The following is an 8,716-nucleotide window of genomic DNA, read 5'->3' as shown; positions in this document are numbered from 1 at the left end:
CTCTGAGGAATATACCTGTCCCTCCAAACCATTCTGTTGATGTTACAGAAGAGGTTTAGATCCCTAGATCAAATATTTCTGATGACATTTGACTTGCTAATGTGCAGTAAATCTGTCAGTACTAGGTTGGAGGATGCCTTGTATGTGCAGTCACAGGGCTTTGAATCTGTCCATGTCAGACATGCTGTTTAGACCTTATATCCTTTTAGTAAGGTAGTTCTGTGGACATTCCATTTGTTGCAAGTGTCTGGACAGATACATGCAAAAGAGGGCATTATATTCAATGACTGGCCTAATGAGGGCTGACTAAAGGGAGAAATGGCATCCCTAGATCTACAGACAGTCCCTTTGTTTATAAGATGTGCATTATAGAAGGACTTTCTTACAGCAATAGACACATGGTGATCAAAAGTTAGTTCACTGTCCAAATAAGTTCCCAAATCCTAAACAGATGGGTCAATGTGGTAGTTCCCTGGGATAAATGACTTCTCAAAGGATACAATAATGAATTTTTGGCATTTAGTTTCAGTCCATGATTTTAGCATGAGTTATTTATTTGAGACAAAATTTCCTGCAGGATGTCTAAGTCATTTGGGGATTCAATAACTGCGTCTAGCTTGCAGTCATCTGCAGACTTAGTCAACCAGATCCCTTTGATATTTGCTTTTACTTCAGAAAAGTAGATGCCAAACAGGATATGTCCCAGCATAGAACCCTAGAGGACTCCACTGGTGACTGGTGGAGGTAACTTTCCCTATTTTGATTGTCTACATCCTATCTGTGAGCCAGTTAGAAATCCAGCAGGTGACATGGGTGTTTATTCCCAGTTTCTGTAGCTTTTCTACCATGCGTAAGTGGGGAATTGTGTCATAATCTTTGGCCAGGTCAAGTTATGCATTGTATACCATTTTGCCTTAATCCACTGCTTTGGTGACTTTTCCAAAAAAATCCATCAGGTTGTGTAAGCATGACCTGCCCTTGTTGAATTCAAATTGAGACAGGTCCACAATAAGTCTTTTCATGGCTTTGCATATGAGGCAGGTCAGACTTATGAGTCTGTAATTGCCAGGGTCTGTGGAAGGTCCTCCCTTATGCAGGAGAATGGTTGCAGTTTTTCTCCATTTGTTTGGTACAAAACCTGTATGAAGGCTGAGATTGAACAGTGTTGTTAGGGGACCCATCAATGCAGATCCAATACATTATTTCCCTTAGTGGGTACTATGACTAATTGTTCCAGGGCATTTGTATTGACAATGTTCAGAAATCTCTTTGTCTGTGCACTAGTGGTAGTGTAGATTTGCTAGTCTATAGTTGGACAGTTTAGATCACCTAGGAAAATGGTATTGAGTTTAATAGTGAGTGATTCCAGTTTCAGTACACAGGCATTGTGGCTTCCTTTTGTCATAGAGGGAATTCTATAGCTAGCTAATAGATGGTACGGGACCATTCTGATGGTTATTTGGACATAAAGAATGAATATAAGAAGATGAAGAAGATATAGGAATGATGGTGGTCCATGTGCACCTCTGCCCTTTTTCCTTACAGAGTTGCTGATTCCTGTTTATTAGGCCTACTAGACTGCTACATGACACCACTGTTCATCAACAGGCTGTTTATATAGTGTATTAAATAAACAAGAGTAATGCTGCTATGTCAACATGGCATAGGCACATCTGGTAAAAGTTGATTGTATGTGTCAGTCCCAGCACAAGTATAGGAATGTATATGCAGTTATTACAGCAAAAGGGCCACATAACAAAAGGGTTCACAGGTACGCATGCAACCTCTCTCCTTCAACACTGTATTCTAGATAAAGGCACTGTGTGTTGTCAGGAACAGGGAGTGGGATGTAACTGTTTCCACGGCCCTGAGTCTGAATATGACACAGAGCAGCCCTTTGCAACTTCATTATATGCATCAGGCAAGTCTATACCACACTGGGATATTGATAGGCATTCTGCTGTGATGCACTCAATTACACTATAACTCTTAGCGTTTTGCTGTGCTCTTATGTCAGTGGTGTAACTTCCATGAATTGCTTGGTCATGTGGCTGAAGTAGCTGCCCAACTAAACTCAGTGCACTAGCTTTATGCTGACTTTGTTTCATTGTTTTGCTTGGTGCCTACAGTTGCCAAAATGCCCGGGGATCTAGCTGCATCAAAATGGAAAAGCTCACTCAGACTCTGCCGCAGACTCTGCACAGCTTGCTGTGAGAGAAAGGTTAGTTTGTTTTTGCTTTCTTGTATTTTGTATTGCTTCATTGCCTTCTTCTGTTTTGTATATTGTGATTTATTTTTTACACTGTGTTTTACTTGTATTCTGCATTTAATTGTATATTTAAACTGGGAAAGAGACCACAGCTGTGTCTCTCGTGAGTCACACAGAAAACAGAACAGGTCAATTAATGTTAATTGCCTGTGAACTGAGGGTGGAGCTAGGAACTAAACTTTCTATTTAAGGGGTGAAATAAAACATTTCAAGGTTTTACTGGAAAAGCTCACATAGACTCTGCCACAGCTTGCTATGAGGGAAAGGTTAGTTTCTTTTTACTTTCTTGTATTTTGTATTGCTTCATTGCCTCTTCTCTTTTGTATATTGTGATTTATTTTCTTTACACTGTGTTTTGTTTGTAGTCTTTTAAATGCATATTTAAACTAGAAAAGAGATGACAATTGCATCACTTTTGAGTTACACAGAAATTACGCTTTCCCCCACCTTGGTACTGTTGTGTTTTTAAACTCAATCGTCTTTCTAGTTGCTTGCCTCTTATGTTAATTTGACCATATATTTCCTTCCCTGTCCACTTTCATTGGCTATTGTGAGTAAGCACAAAATTATCATTTTGTGAAATCACCCCCCCTTCAGCTATTTAAATGTTTTAACCATCTCACTGCATTCCATAGAGCAGAGCCTGCGGTGGTGCAGCGGTAGCGTTTTTGCTTCACAACAAGAGGTTCTCCCGTTCGATTCTCAGCTAGTGTTCGGGGAGTGCCTTCTGTGTGGAGTCTGCATGTCCTCCTTGTGGGTCAAGTGGCATTCCAAAAGACATGCGTGAAAGGGCGTGCCTTCGTTGAAGGTTGGGCGTCGAGATGGCAACTCGACACCGTGTTAATCTACTGCCAATCATTAGCAGACCAGAGTTCCACTGTGGCGACCCCTAACTGGGAAAAGCCGAAAGACAACAACTGTATTCCATAAAGCCAGAAGCCCATCCCCTTCCAATCTGTTTTGCTCTTTTAGAACTACTGGTTCTCCACTTAGATAGCTAAAGCTTAGATTACCCCCTCTTTCATATCTTTCCATCTTATCTTTAAAACCTGCAACATGTACTCTAAGACCACCACTTACTGGAGAGCCCATATTCTGCCTCTCAGTAGTCATCTTATGGTTAGTGTTTCTGTTTTGATCTTGGTGAGAGAAGGAGCATATGGATATTATTTTCTGAAGACTGCTGATCAGTGGAAAGTCTAATAACTGCTTCATAGTTGCCAGATTGGGATTTGTGCTTATATTTTGCTCCTGGTAAGAGAAGGAGCAAAGCACACTGATTCCTGACTGTTTTTGACTGGGCAGTATCTATGTTTGACATTCCTGACTGGTCTGGTTGCTATTCAAGGCATCTAGCAGGAAAAGGGTACAACAAGCCTACAGACCCTCGCATCATCTGGAGCAAGACTGCTGATCATCAAAATCCTATGGCCTGTTTCTTATCTTGGCATTGGTGCTACTGTTTTGGTTCAGGTGAGAGAAGAAGCAAAAGAGCATTGTATGCCAACATACTGAAGCTGTGGTGAGACCAGCACTTGTAGTAGACAGGCAGTAGCCATTTAGGTGAATCCCCTAAAGACCTCTTGAATGAAGTACACATAACAAATACTCTCAGCAGCTCTGAATACACTCTTTCTAAGCAACACCCACATCAATACATACAGCCACATCTCATGGAGCCCATACTTCTAAACCCATAAGGCAAGCCACCACACAGTCCAACATTCTGGTCATTGGAGACTCCATTGTGAGACACACTGATGCCCTTCTCACCAGGCTGAGTAAGGAGGAATTCATTGTCAGTTGCTTATCAGGGGCCAGGATCCACTACATTATGCTCACACTCAGAACATTGGACCACAAGTACCAGTATGACTCAGTCATAGTCCATGTGAGTGTAAATGGCTTGAGCTGTAACTCTCCAGACTATATTAAGAGAGAGAGAGACATCAAGGAGCTCTCAGAATATGTGTCCCAGGGTGGTATCAGCCTAGAACTGAGCCACATGTTACCTTCTCCAACGATACTACAACAATACGCACAGGCATTGACTGACTTTAATAACTGGCTTAGTTTCTGGTGTCATTCTAAGGGGGTGCAGTATTTGTCAACATGGAAGGAAATGGTCAACAAACTATCCTGCTTTGCCAGGGATGGTCTGCGCCTCTCCCTTCTAGGCTTTTGAATATTAGCTAAAACCTTGTCCTCTCCCGTAGTACCTTCCGATAGAGCAAATCAAAAATGAAGAAAATCTGAAAGTGTTACTGCTCCGTGTAAGAAGTCTAAAAAAACTCCAATCCCTAGAAACTCTCTTCACCCTAGAGAATGCTGACATCTGTGCAGTCACTGAGACATGGTTTAAAGCTGCGGAGTACACACTGGCAGTGCAAAACTATAATGCCTTCCACACATTTAGACCAGCTACTACACAGACAGATACTAAATGTTGAGGTGTCTCAATTTACATCAGAAATAAACATATCTCAAAGCTGGTCAAACAGAACAATGCACTTGAGCCTCTCAAAGTTCAAATCACCATAGGCAAAATTCCATACCACATCATTGCAAGCTATATATCCCCCTCTGTGACCTAGGAAACCCATAACATGTATCTAAACTTACTGGAAACATCCGCCATTCAACCCAATACCATATTCCTGTGACTTTACCCCATTATTAAATTGGAATCATATATGGCACCACACGTACAGGCAGAGAGATTCCTGGATTTTGTAAACACAAATTCCCTGGACCAGATTGTCAATATAACAGCCAGGGATGCAAACATACTGGATCCAAACTCCTATGGGAGAGTGCTGCACACTCACTAGCATAATGTTTTCTCTGGTGAGGTCAGACCACAAAATGTTTTCCTTTGAAGTAAAAATAAAACCTGAAACCCCAGTGGAATATTCAAAAACTATTCTAAGTCTACCTTCCTACTCTTAGGTGATAATCTGGCAAAATGTTAAGGCCCCATACAGCTTGAGAACACTGCTGCTTATGCAGAACTGTTCAGAGAAACCTTTTACAAGCATATTAATAGCTACACAGAGGCAGCTATACCCACCAGGAAAAAGTACAGAACTAACTTAAAAGACAAGCCACCTTGGTGGAATCACAACATCAATAGGCTGTATGACAGAAGGAAAAAAATCATGGCAAAAATTAGGAGATGCAGGACTCATCAGGATAAAAGCACTCTCATCAGACTAAACAAAAAACTCAGAGGACAGATAAAGTCTACCAAAGCCAAATTTGAGGTACATTTGGCCTCAGAGGCCAAGGGCAATAACAGTACATTATTTAGCTATGTCTACAACCTCAAAGGCAATATACAGTTGTGTGCAGAGCTCATTGTTAATGGAGGCACCTATACTGAGCCAAAAGATATAGCAAACCTATTGGCCAACAAATTCATCTCCAACGTTATCCCTCTCTCCTCCTCAACCTTCCCTCAGGAAACACCATCAACTATAACTCCCATTGTTATCACTAGGGAACAGATCCTTAATGCTCTCTCAAAGTCCAAGAACATTGCATCAATGGGCCTAGACAATATCCCAAGATGCCTTTAAATTACATGAAACATGGCCTATCAGGCTGTCTGGAATTGCTATTTAACTGTATCTTCCAAACAGGCTTCATGCCTCACAAATGGAGAATAGCAGCAGTCATCTCTCTTTACAAAGGTGGCCCATCTACAGACCCTGGAAACTACAGACCCATTAGTCTCACTTGTCCTGTATGCAAAGCCATGGAAATAATTATCATGGAGATGATCAATAATGACATAGGAACCCTCCAGACACTGGACCCAACTCAATTTGGTTTCATTAAGAGCAGGTCATGCCTACTCAACCTGGTAGAGAAGGTCACCAGAGCAATGGTTGAGGGCAAAATGGTTCACACTGCCTACCTTGACCTGGCCAAAGCATTTGACACAATACCCCTCTCAGGCATTGTTGACAAGAGATTAGGTATAAACCCTTATGTCACCCAGTGAATAGTCAGCTGGCTCACAGACAGAACCCAGGAAGTTAGAACTGGGGAGTCCATCTCTACAAAGAGGCTAGTCTCAAGCAGAGTCCCACAGGGATCAGTCCTGGACCCTCTCATTTTTGGTATTTACTTCTCTGAAGTCAAAGCCAGTGTCAATGGCCTCTGGCTGACTACATTTGCAGATGATTGCAAATTAGGAGTAATCATAGAATCATCCACCAGCACAAATGTTCTCCAGGAAGGGTTGACACAGGCAAATAACTGGGATCAGAACCATGGACTAAAACTAAATTCCAAGAAATGCATAATAGTACCCTTTGGGAAGTCATCCACCCCTGGTAACTGTCATACTGACAACACACCCCTAAGACTCAACCTAGCAGTCAGGGATTTGGGGGCACAAATAAACAGTAATCTAGTCCCTGACTATCACATATCTACAGTAATGAGGAAAGCATTCTGTGTTGTGCAACTTATAAACAAATGCATAGCATCTAGGTCCAAGGAAGTCATTGTTCTACTGTGTTCAGCATTCATCAGAACTATCATTGAGTAACATACCCCTTTGGTATTTACCTAACAAGGCACATCCAACAATTGAAATATCCACAGAGGTTCCTCACTAAAAGAATGCAGGGTATAAGTAACATGTCATCTGCAGACAGCATCAAGGTCTTTCCCTGTACTCTGTCTCCTACAGGGTGTAGACGGAGTGCTATGTTTGGCATACAAGGCATTGTCAGACCCCACCCTGATGGATCTCCTACATATCCTCAAAACAAACAGAGAGTATCATACTGTTTCAGACATGTGGCCACAATTGCGACTTTTACTCTAGTGGCTTAGTGTTACCGCCTACCACCTGCCTTGCATAAATTCATAGGTTCATAAGTGTTTACTAGGCTAATGACCATTGGGACCTTTTTAAGCCTAGTCATGCATCAAATATTTCTGACAAGTTCTGGTACCCTTTGTAGTGTAAGCAAGCAGTTGGGAGATGATGAAGCATTTACAAGCAGGGGCTTGGGAAATGAGCCATTTACAGGCTGCCTGTGCCCATCAGAGACATAGGTGCTAAAGCAGGGGTGAATTTTCAGCTCCACATCCAGTTGTGCAAGTTAAACGTGAATTTCATTAGGGAGGAACTTAGATGCTGTCTGTCTTCGGTAGACTGTCAATGTAAATGATACTGTTTTAAGTTTACAGCTATGTGCTACTTTTTTAATTTGAATAGGTTTAATTTAAAAAAGTTGCTTGGTGACTTCCATCTCTATGAATCACATGAATTCAACTGCATACCTCTCAACTGTACAGATTTTCGCAGAATGTCCAGATTTTTGCCTCATAGTTTTGGTACGGTTTTCACAAAATTGTGGTTTTCTAGCAAATCATGGGCAAATCATTGAAGACTGAAGTCAGAAAATAATGATGGACATTTGTATTTTAGACTTCATATGCTTCAGAAAATTCGTGTTAATGCAAAACTTGTTATTCTATCAACTTTAATTTAAAAATTATTCATATTTTTGGGCCTTTGTCCCTCCATTATTTATGGCTTTGTCCAGATTTAATACTCTAAGAGGTTGAGAGGTATGTTCAACATACATCTGCAGTGCCCCTTTAAAATGCTACTTTTAACTTTGGCTCCTGTTAGTGTGTTGAAAGCAGTGCTTTTTTAACACTGAAGACAAAGAATTCTGAGCAATCTCCTCAGAAACACTAAAGATTTCAAATCATGCAACAGCACTTAGAACCAACACTTCATTGTTATTACATCTTTAATAGACCTTGAAGTAACATACTGTGCAAAATGCTGTTAAGATTTAAAACTTAATACTATCTGCCATTTTGTTTATCAGATAGGTAGATAGACTGATAATAACAGATTAATGATAAAAGTAGCTCACACCTGATCTGTTTTTCCACTTTGTAAAGAACTTTGGGCAGTATTCATACTTACAGACTGCATAAGTGTGCAAGGAAGGTGATGAATAGCAATGCTACTTAGATATGTAAATGTGGCATGTGTGAACCAAGTGGTGCTGATTTTAGCATATGTGCAGCTTATGACAATCCCCCAAATGAATTATGCAGAGCCAAGAAAGTATGCAAGAAAATTCCTGAACATCCAAGAAGGATGTGCATACAGGTGCAAGCCTACCATAACATTGTAAATGTACTAATTAGGAAGTGAAGCATGACCCTGTAGAGATATCACAAGACTTGACTGGTGAAATGCAGAAGCATAGCTAGGGTGAGGCGAAGGGGGCAGTCACTCCAGGCTCAAGGTGTTAGGATTACACAATCTGCAGATACATTTTTTTTATTATTTTGTTTTTATTTATTTATTTTATTTTTTTTTAATTGTTGCTCTTCACATGCTCTCCATGGGACAGTAGAGCATGAGACCATCAGGATGTGGTGCACCTCCTTAGAGAATGAAGG

The sequence above is a fragment of the Protopterus annectens genome, chromosome 2.part2 (genome assembly GCF_019279795.1).
Source record: "Protopterus annectens isolate FY-2018-M chromosome 2.part2, PAN1.0, whole genome shotgun sequence".
Classification (NCBI taxonomy): Eukaryota; Metazoa; Chordata; order Ceratodontiformes; family Protopteridae; genus Protopterus; species Protopterus annectens.
This window is presented reverse-complemented; position numbering follows the sequence as displayed.